At 42.4% G+C, this 11,477-nt stretch overlaps 1 non-coding gene across 1 annotated transcript; it reads right to left on the minus strand.

Annotated features, from left to right (window-relative positions):
* Positions 1-7,895: 7,895 nt before the first annotated feature.
* LOC150004344 (U6 spliceosomal RNA) lies at positions 7,896-8,002 on the minus strand. The gene has a single exon (XR_016512464.1). It is a non-coding gene; the product is annotated as a U6 spliceosomal RNA (small nuclear RNA).
* Between the last annotated feature and the right edge of the window lie 3,475 nt (positions 8,003-11,477).

Below are 11,477 nucleotides of genomic sequence, written 5' to 3' on the forward strand. Positions count from 1 at the left end.
ACTGGCGCTCTGGCTCTCGCTCTGGCACTCTGGGACTCTCTCTGGCTCTCGCTCATGCTCTCACTCTGAGACTCTCGCTCTCTGACTCGGGCTCTCACTCACGCTCTGGCTCTGGCGCTCTGACTCTCTCACTCGCGCGCTCGCGCTCGCTCTCGCTCTCTCGTGTGCTCCCTCCACGTGGCTTGGTGAAGGGGCCTTCTCCCTGTGGCTTGGAGAAGGGGTCTCCAGGCTGCGTTAAGAGGCTCTCGCCATGCAGTTCTGAGAAGGAGAGAAGATCCACGCAGTTTGCAGGAAGAAGGCAGTTTGCAAGGAGGCTGAGAATCCAGGCGGTCCTGCATTGGGAGCTGGAGGGCACCACAGCACAGAAAGGACCTCCCCAATCAGGATTGAATGATTGGCAGCTGCTGGTAAAGCTAAACTGTGTTTGGAAAGTAGGGAAATGGTTTCTGTGACTTTCCTAAAACTAGCCTGGTTTGGAAGGGGGGAGGCAAGGATATGTGTTTGTGGGTATTTTAAAGAGCATAAGACTTAACAACAGAAATCCGCAAATAACTAAATCTATATAACTGTTAAATAAACAATTCTTTTTCTTTTCACCAAACTCTGGTATTGAGAGTTATAATTTTGGCGGCGGGCAATCGGGCCCATAGCTAAAGAGCCCATGGGTTTGTTTTCAACTGGAGCAGCCCAGGGGTTCTGTAACACTACCAATGGTAGTTATGTTACCAAGCAAAGCAGGGCTTGTTCATGTAGCACCTTGGTGTATGACCCAACAATTAGTGTTGAGAAAAACAGGTCTTTATTTACAATATTCCAACCCTGGGGGTGGGAGGGTTGGAAGCACTTCAGCTCAGAGCCCTGTTCTCCCGAGACCCAGCACTCCCTTTCTCCGCAAAAAGCTATAAACCAAGACCAAGCCCAGTAGTTCCCCATCTCTTATCTGTCAGCTCTCTCCTTCAGGATCTGGGGTATGTTGTCATCAGCCTCCATTTAATAGTCCAGAAAAGCATGTGCCGTGTTACGCTGGGTCATGGTGAGATCCAGGAAAGCACAAGTCCTAAGAGAGTGTCCTCTTCATAGACCCCATGTTCCAAGAGTCCAAAATAGTTCGGGACTGCAAGCAAGAGTCCTTGATTGCTTTTGGAGTCAGCTGGAGCAGGCAAGATCAAAGCAGCAGCATGCCTACTCTCCTACTAGCCCAGGCTGCGTGGCCGAATCCTGACTACAAACTGCATAGCTGCTGCTTCTCTACAGGCAGTATGGCTGAATCCCCTGCTGGCTCAAGGCTCCTTCCTCATAGCTACTCCTCTTCTCTTCTACACTCGCTCTGCCCACATGGCCCTCTCCCTGGCACACCAGCTCTCCTACAAAGCTGCCTAGCTGCCACATCATATCTCTCTTCTTACACCAGACCTCCTAGACCAGTGGTTCTCAACCTGTGGGTCGTGACCCCTTCGGGGGTCGAACGACCCTTTCACAGGGGTTGCCTAGGACCATCAGAAAACATATACGTAATTACATATTGTTTCTGTGATTAATCACTATGCTTTAATTATGTTCAATTTGTAACAGTGGAAATACATCCTGCATATCAGATATTTACACTACGATTCATAACAGTAGCAAAATTACAATTATGAAGTAGCAATGAAAATAATTTTATGGTTGGGGGTCACCACAAACATGAGAAACTGTATTTAAGGGTCGCAGCATTAGTGTTAGAAACAAGGACATAGTGACTCCCAAACCAGTAAAAAGTCATTAGTAACAAAGGGCAAATGTAATTAGAGGATCTCTGAGAAGGGAGCTGACAGCACTGGCATATCTACAAACCACAGAAGGGGCATTTAGATAACCGTGTTAGATTGTAACTCCGGAGTAACCAGTAATGGAGAAACGGGGAAGAAGGAGCGGGGAGGGGGAGCTAATTGCGTTAGGGCGGGGAAGCTAATCGCTCTCACTTTAGGGCAAGGAAGATAATCACTTTAGGGTGGCAATTTCAGGGTGGGGAAGCTAAGACTATAAAACCAGTTTCCTTTGTCTACTTGGCGCCACATTCTCCTGGCTATGAGGGTGCGCCCGGCTCTGCAGACTCGTGAATAAAGGCCTCGCTTTACTGCTCAAGTCCTGTGTCCCGGTTTTTATTGTGAGCGTTTCTCACATTAGGAAGGTTGAGAACCACTCTCCTAGACTCTAGCCTACAACCTGTCAGACTGCATAGATTCTCTTCTTTTATCCTCTTGGCTCTCCCTAATTTTAAATGTTGGCCCAGGGCACCATACATCATTATTATGAAAAGTATCTTAAGCCTATTATCCACCCTTTTACCTAGGGGCAGCATAGCTTCCTTTCAGGAAAGGCTAGTATCTTAAGCCTATCATCTGCCCTTTAGCCCTGGGCTGCAGCACAGCACCAGCTTGCCATAGATATGCAAAGTACCTTAAAAGCAGTACTGTCTCCTTTCTGCCTCTCCAAAACCTCCAGCTCTGGAGACTTTGGGGAGGGGGTCCCTGCTCTGTTAAAGTTATACTCTTGGCTGTTTATCCCAAGGAAATGACAACTTGTGATTGGCTGTATAATGGCCTGACCATGATAACCACATGCAAATCTTCAGAATTTGTGAATGTGTTACCTTCCATGGCATATGGGTCTTTGCAGTTGTGATTAAATTAAGTTTATTGAGATTGTTAACCTAAAATTAAAAAGCCCAAATGAGAGGCAATAAGTGTTTGGTATCAAAAAATTGCAATTTGGGAAGCACAGATCCAGGCAGAAACCTGAATAGTGACCAAATACAGGGTAAAGGCATTAGTTTTTATGAGAAAAGGAAAGAAATAATTACACAGAAAGAAGAATGAATTCTTACTGGTGCTGACAAACTGAGTTTCTCTTCAGCTCTGCATGATTGGTTACTGATCCTGTCTTCAGATAGAATCCATAACCATCAGTCCTTGTGGTCAGAACATCTGCTTTCCTGCTTGCTTCACAAAATAAGTGCTAGACAATATTGGTTTGGCCCAGTGCAAAGGTCCAAAGATTCAATAAACAGAACATGAAAGGCCATATTTAATAGTTAGGAGGGCAGGCTCCAGTGTAGTGTGAGAAACGCTCACAATAAAAACTGGGACACAGGACTTGAGCAGCAAAGCGAGGTGTTTATTCACTAGTCTGCAGGATCGGGTGCACCCTCAGTCAGGAGAATGTGCGCCCCAAGTAGATGAAGAAATCTGGTTTTATAGTAATGTGATTAGCTCCCCCTCCCCTCTCCTTCTCCCCATTTCTCCATTACTTGTTACTCTGGAGTTACAATCTAACAGATTATCTAAATGCCCCTATCGTGATTTGTAAATATGTTACTACTGTCAACTCCCTTCTCCCAATTTCCCTTTGTCTGGTGATGACTATCTTTTCCCCTTCAGGATGTCCCTTAAGACCCTCTAATTACATTTGCCCTTTGTTACTAATGACTTTCTACTGATTTGGGAGTCACTATGTCCTTGTTTCTTACAGTAGGACCACCTGAGTGTGCATCCTGGCTTTATCATTCACTAGCTTTGTGAGCTTGGGCTCCTTCATCACCATCTTTCTCTTTTGTGCTGTACTTGCCTCTTAGAGTTCTTGGAAAGATTAAGGGAGGGATAATTATGTGCAGTAGTCGGCACTCTCCTTGGAAAATAGTAAATACTCAATAAAAATTAGCAGTTATTATCATCATTTTCATCATCAAGTAAGTGTTAAGATACACCAACATGTATGTCCAAAGCTCCAGAATTTTACTAAGAAAATCTGGGTTTCTGGCCCAAGTCTGCCTCTTCAGAAAGCATGTCTTGAACAAATATTTGAAACTCTTAATTCCAATCTCTGAATTTTTAAAGTAGATACAAAGATATTTGTTTTGAAAGTTGAATGAGAAATCACATCCAAAGGATACTTTATAAAACTCTTAAATGCTTTATAAATATTCTGTATGAAGTGACTAAGGGGACACATAACACTGGGGATAAATGAGCTGCATCTCAGTATCTTGGCTTTAGGTAAATATTAGGAAAAAAAAAAAGAGGAGAGGATACTAAATTGACCAAGACAAAAGTTTTTTCCATCCTGGTAGACTGATGTCTTGAAATAAAATTGAATTTTACAAGTTAAATTGTATTTCTTACATATAAGTTAATAGATGGAAATTCTAACCTAATATACCTGATTTATGGGTTTGGCCTAAAAAGTTCAATGTAATCCAATTAATATGTATTGAGTGTCAATCAAGTGACAGTGTTCTTGCCCACACGGTGTCTACTGTCCATGAGATAGTGAGTACTAAAAAATAATTGTAAGTCAAATAAATGTTACCAAATGAGAAGTACATGGGATCATATAACAAAAATATTTATACATATAGTGGTGTTGTAAATGCCTCCTTGAGAAACTTATGTTTAAGTTCAAATGCCTCCTTGAAAAAATTATGAAAAATAAGAAAGAATACACCACAACAAAATGTAACTAGGAGAAGAGTAGAAGAGAGAAAAGGGGGAAAGAGTGTGTTGAGAATTGACAGTGAAATCCAATACAATTAGAGCATAGAGGGCAAGAATATTAGTGCCTAGGACTTGAAAAACTTTTTAGACTTTTTAAAAAATGTTATTATGGTTGGTAAATTGGCTGGAAAATAAGATAATGTAGCATATTTAGGTCTAAAACCAGGGGCAGGAGGTGAAGTCTATTTAAAATAACATTTTATCACAATTTTCCAAATTAACTTTCAATGACTGACAGTCTGAGTGAAAATATTTTCACTCCTACACTTTGTGCCTAATTCTAGACATTATCTGTACATAGCTTTATATTGTGTCCAGATGGTAGTGTACTTAACATTTAAGAGCTAAAGTACTCTTAAAACCATATTACTATCTCTCACAGCATTTTATGATGTTTACAAGTATAAATGAATTCAAAACTTTAAGTCGCTTTTATTAGTCAACTATATATAGTTTTAGAAACCCAATTCTTTTTTTAATATAGAATTTTTATTTTGTTTTTCAATTACAGTTGTCCCATTTTTCCCCCATTTCTCTCCCCCACCCAGCCCACCCCTTCTCCCACAAACATATCCCTCCCTGTTGTCCATGTCCATGAGTCATTTATACACGTTCCTTGACTAAACCCTTCCCTTACTTATCCCCCTTCTCCCCCCTCCTCCCTAATAACTGTTATTCTGTTCCTTGTTCTATTTAGTCCATTCGTTTGTGTTGTTCTTTAGTTTCCTGTATTAGGTGATATCATATGGTATTTTGCTTTCTTTGCCTGGCTTATTTCACTAAGCATAATTCTTTCTAGTTCCATCCATGTTGTCGCAAATGGCAGGAGTTCCTTCTTTCTTTCTGCTACATAGTATTCCATTGTGTAAATGTACCACAGCTTTTTGATCCACTCATCTACAGATGGGCACTTAGGTTGTTTCCAGCACTTAGCTATTGTAAACAGTGCTGCAATGAACATAGGGATGCATAAGTTCTTTTGAATTAGGGTTTTAGGAGTTTTCGGGTATAATCCTAGCAGTGGTATCACTGGTTCAAAAGGCAGTTCCATTTTTAGTTTTTTGAGGTAATTCCATACAGTTTTCCTACTGGCTGCACCAGTCTGCATTCCCATTTCTCCACATCCTCGCCAGCACTTGTTGTTTGTTGATTTGTTGAGGATGGCCATTCTGACAGGTGTAAAGTGGTATCTCATTGTGGTTTTTATTTGCATCTCCCTGATGGCTAATGATGTTGAGCATTTTTTCATGTGTCTATGGACCTTCTGTATGTCCTCTTTGGAGAAGTGTTTGTTCAGGTCCTTTGCCCATTCTTCAATTGGATTGTCTGCTTTCTTGATGTTGAGTCTCATAAGTTCTTTATATATTTTGGAGATCAGTCCCTTGTCTTAGGTATCATTGACAATTATGTTTTCCCGTAGAAACCCAATTCTATTGGAGCTCACTATATTTCAAGTGTTCTTTTGATCAGAATATTATGATAAATTGCTTTATTTCTGGTTTGGCAGTCTCCAACTACATATTTACTGTGTTATATATGGGTTTGCTGGACAATTGGAACTGAAAATGCATTCTTGCATTAAATCAATGTTCTAAACAGTGGTTTACACAGGGATATACATTTATTCAGTATTTATTCTGTATTTGACTTGATTTTGTTCACCTGCTGGTCTTGCTTCACAAGGCATTGATCTTCTTTCTGCTTGCGTCCTCTTATTTCTATTGATTTTTTCTCTGGACTGCACAAACTGTCAGTTCGCCAAGCCCTATCTATTTTACCTTCTAAATATCCTTTCCTTACCATTCCCATAGCCACTCCTTAGTCCACCCTCTTCCCATTTCTCACTTTGACTAATGCCTCTGAACTGCTTGCATGATCTCTCCCATCAACCGTCCTCCACTCTGCTGCCAAAGGTTAGATCATATTGCCATATTGTTACAGAAACAGGGGAGTCCAAAAATCCCCAGAGTTTGCTGCTGGGGGATGGGGAGAAGTAAGCAGCTTTTCAAATGCTTCCACATGCCTGAGGCTGGTGGCTACTGTCTTTCTTATGCAAATGGCTTTAATGCATCCAAAGCCTCAGGCAGATGGGAGGAGTCTTGAACCAGGGGACGGTATGGAAAGCACACAGAGCCTACGTAAGGTTCTGTGAATGGTCAGAACTGTTTGCAACGCCCACTGCGTCAGATGACGCACTCAGGGATATATGAGCAGCTGCAGACATTTTAGCTCAGACTCTCTCAAGCTCTCATTTGGGCTCTGGCTCTCACTGGCGCTCTGGCTCTCGCTCTGGCACTCTGGGACTCTCTCTGGCTCTCGCTCATGCTCTCACTCTGAGACTCTCGCTCTCTGACTCGGGCTCTCACTCACGCTCTGGCTCTGGCGCTCTGACTCTCTCACTCGCGCGCTCGCGCTCGCTCTCGCTCTCTCGTGTGCTCCCTCCACGTGGCTTGGTGAAGGGGCCTTCTCCCTGTGGCTTGGAGAAGGGGTCTCCAGGCTGCGTTAAGAGGCTCTCGCCATGCAGTTCTGAGAAGGAGAGAAGATCCACGTGGTTTGCAGGAAGAAGGCAGTTTGCAAGGAGGCTGAGAATCCAGGCGGTCCTGCATTGGGAGCTGGAGGGCACCACAGCACAGAAAGGACCTCCCCAATCAGGATTGAATGATTGGCAGCTGCTGGTAAAGCTAAACTGTGTTTGGAAAGTAGGGAAATGGTTTCTGTGACTTTCCTAAAATTAGCCTGGTTTGGAAGGGGGGGAGGCAAGGATATGTGTTTGTGGGTGTTTTAAAGAGCATAAGACTTAATAACAGAAATCCGCAAATAACAAATCTATATAACTGTTAAATAAACAATTCTTTTTCTTTTCACCAAACTCTGGTATTGAGAGTTATAATTTTGGCGGCGGGCAATCGGGCCCCTAACTAAAGAGCCCATGGGTTTGTTTTCAACTGGAGCAGCCCAGGGGTTCTGTAACAATATTTGACTCCATAAAGCCCTTCAGTTTCTCTTCACCTAGCGCAGTTGTCATCAAATATCCTTGAAGTCATATTCTTAACCAGAAAAGCATCACCTGGGCATCACCTCCAATCCAGACATTTTTATTTTTTACAATTTATGATTTGTATTATTGTACTAATACTAGTTCTAACATAAGTTATTTCATAAGAAGAAATTTTAAAATATAAAATAAACATATAAATTACAATTTTTTACACTCAGAGTACCATATTGAGCACACTCACTTTATAGACCACTATCTTCCCATATTCTTCCTTCCAAATCCCATGTACAGTGCATATGACCCTACTTTCTAGCCTCACTATATCACTTAGAAGTCTCTCAATGGACCAAACTCATTTTTTTTTTTTTAATATGGAACGCTTCACGAATTTGCGTGTCATCCTTGCGAAGGAGTCATGCTAATCTTCTCTGTATCATTCCAATTTTAGTATATGTGCTGCCGAAGCGAGCACCAAACTCATTCTTGACTCTGTATCTTTGAACAGGTTGTCGCTTCTGCCTGGAAGTTCTTTTACTCTCCCCCTTTCTTTGCATAACTCATACTCATCCTCCAGGGCTCACTTAAATTACTGTCCTCAAGGATATTTTCCTGACTTCTCTAAGGGTCAGATACCTTTCTCTGTTTTCCCATACAACTGGGGCATCCTTTATGTTGCCTATGTCCCTTACTAGTCTTTAAGCTCCTTGAGAATAAGGATCAGGTATTTCATTTTTATATGAATTGTTGCCTAGCAAAGTACCCAGCACATGGTGTAACATTACTATTCTGCTGAAAATAATATAACTAAAGGTAGTTTGGTGGAAAGGACGCTGGACAACATGTCATTTTCGACATGTGGGTGGGTTTGTAAAGTTTTATACATCTTTAAGAATTGATGCCCATCCCACCCACCCCCCCCAGACAGGATTGTATTTGCTTTATACTAATTTATTTTCATCTGATTTTAACTGCTCTGTATTACTCATCACTTCAAAAATTTGGTATAACCTAGATGTCCAATAATTGGTAAATTGAAAAAGAGTATCCACGATATTAGATTGTAGAAAAAAAACAAGTGTTATGTAAAAGAATCTTGGAGGATTTAATCTAAGGTATCTATAAAGATTTTATTACACAAATAGGTTTGTATTATTAAAACACTTTCTTCTCATTACAAAAAATCAGAAACCACAAATAGGGAAATAAATAAAAGAACAGTCAAAATTTCACCATCCTGGACAACTTCTGTGTGGGAGAGAATGGGAGGAAAGGAGAAATGTATATGAGTTGATTAGTGGCTGATTAGGAAAAAGGTGGTCTTGATAAGATCTTTGGAGGGAGACATAGAGTTAGCTTGAAATAAATGAGGAATCCTTTTGAAGTAGGTAAACTCAAATTAAGCCTCAAATTAAAGTGCAGTGTATTTAGTTTGCTAGTCCAAAATTGGCATAAATTAAACATATATTGCTAAGACTTTATTTCCAGCTTTATTTTTTTCTACTGCTCTATTGCAACCCAACTGTGCTTTTGATGTTTTCCCTTAAATGTCTAACATTCTATTGACTTTATATCTATGCGGCGGCGGCGGCAGCCGTCCATCTCGAGAGACAATGGTGTAGCTTCTTAAGAGTCTATCTGCACCGCCGAGAATGGCTGTGCAGTCCAACTCGGGAGTGACACGGTATCTGTCTCCTCCCGTGTTGAATCGACATCTTGCGATGACGCTGGAGTGTCCTCTCCAGTGAAGCTGAAGCTACAGAGCCTGGGCAGGGTGATATGGAGGGTCTGCTGTTGCCCATGCAGCAGACCCCCCCTCTCTTCGCAGCTGAAGGGTCCAAGGGAAAGACGGAGTCAATACAGCTTGGCTTCAGGTGCGCCGCAGGAGTTGCCGGTGTTGACTACGTCAAACCGCCTTAGGGACTCCGGCTCCGGATTTTCTGTCGGGGTTTACTCCCTTAGCCTTTCCCCTGAAGAGGTATGCCGCAAGGCAGCGGAGGTTTTTTGGAATCAGAGTTTTCCTTCTCTGATGTGCCCTGACTGGAAGATCGAACCAGCGACACTTAGTTCGCAGGCCGATGCTCAATCCACTGAGCCAAACCAGCCAGGGTTGTATCTATCTATGCACAAGTTGTTTATTATAACAAATGCTACTGCTACAGAGTGAAAGGGGGTTCTTTCACATGGCACCTTAGTGTAAAACTCAACAATTAGCGTTGAGGAAAACAGGTCTTTATTTATAATATTCCAGCCTGGTGTGAGAAACGCTCACAATAAAAACTGGGACACAGGACTTGAGCAGTAAAGCGAGGCCTTTATTCACGAGTCTGCAGAGCCGGGCGCACCCTCATAGCCAGGAGAATGTGCACCCCAAATAGACAAAGGAACCTGGTTTTATAGTCTCAGCTTCCCCACCCTGAAATTGCCACCCTAAAGTGATTATTTCCTCCACCCTAAAATTGCCATTCTAAAGTGAGAGCAATTAGCTTCCCCGCCCTAACGCAACTAGTTTCCCCTCCCCTCTCCTTCTTCCCCGTTTCTCCATGACAGGATACTCCGGGAGGTACAATCTAACGCGTTCATCTAAATGCCCCTATTGTGATTTGTGAATATGCTAATGTTGTCCACTCCCTTCTCAGAGATCCTTTAATTACATTTGCCCTTAAGACCCTTTAATTACATGTGCCCTTTGTTACCAATGACTTTGCTGCTGGTTTGGGAGTCTCTATGACCTTGTTTCTAACACTGGGGAGGGCAGTGAGCACTTCAGCTCAGAGCCCCGTTCTCTCACAGAACCTAGCACTTTCCTTGGTCCCCAAAAAATAGAAGTTGAAAACATTCCCAGAAGTTCCCCATCCCTTATCTGACAGCTCTCTCTTTCAGGATCTGGGGTATGATGCCATCAGCCTCTATATAACAGTTCGGGAAGGCATGTGCCATGTTGCACTGGATCACACATGGATCTCTCTCTGCCCTTTCAAAGCCGAATGGATCTCTTTCTTTCTGAAACCATATGATGCTCTCCTTCTATCTCCCTGTAAACCGCATGGAGTTCCTTCTATGCTCTGCAAAAATGGCTGCCACGTTATTTTTAGATCCCTGACCATGGCCTGTGATGCAATGGGCAGGGTAACCGGTTCTGACCATTCACAGAACCTTGCACAAGCCCTGTATGCTCTTTCCTCACCATTCCATAGTCAGAACTCCTCCCATCTCCTTGGGGCTTTGGAAGAACCAAAACCATTTGCATAATTAAGACACTAGCTATCAGCCATAGATATGCAAAGGTATCTTGAAAGCTGTCCCCTTTCCCCTTCCCCCATCCCCCAACCGCAGGCTCTGGGGATTTGGGGGGACCTGCTCTGTAACACTACCAGGCATTATCTATTGAAATATGTCCACCTTTCAAAGCTCATCTGAAATGCTTCCTTCTTCATGAAGTCTTTCCTACCACCATCCCTACCACCCAACTACGAGAAACTTCTTCCCTTTGAACCTCCACAGCACATTGTATTTTGCTAATGTCCTCTATATCCTGGTAGTGTGGAAACGGGACAGAGCAGTAAATTTGCAACATGTGACAATACTTTGTAAACTGAAAAGTATTGTGCAAATATGCGGTGTTACTTTTGTATCATTCCCAGAACTGTATTTTAAGCTCCTTCAGGTCAGAGGCTATATTATACTCAACTTTTTGTCTCCGTTGTCTAACATGTTATCTCCATTGTCTAACATGTTACTCAGCACATAGTTATTTTTTTTATTTTACTGATTATGCTATAAGTTGTCCTACTTTTTCCCCCTTTGTCCCCCTCTGCCCAGTACCCCATGTAAAGAAGCCAGTGGCTCTCAAACCAGTAGGAGATAAACAGATGAATCATGGAAAAGGGGTGAGGAAATGACATTCCGCAGCTCCTCACACCTATTTCTGGGATCAAAAGGAGGAAGAT

This window comes from Furipterus horrens, unplaced genomic scaffold (genome assembly GCF_987537825.1).
Source record: "Furipterus horrens unplaced genomic scaffold, mFurHor1.1.pri manual_scaffold_7, whole genome shotgun sequence".
NCBI classification, from domain to species: Eukaryota; Metazoa; Chordata; class Mammalia; order Chiroptera; family Furipteridae; genus Furipterus; species Furipterus horrens.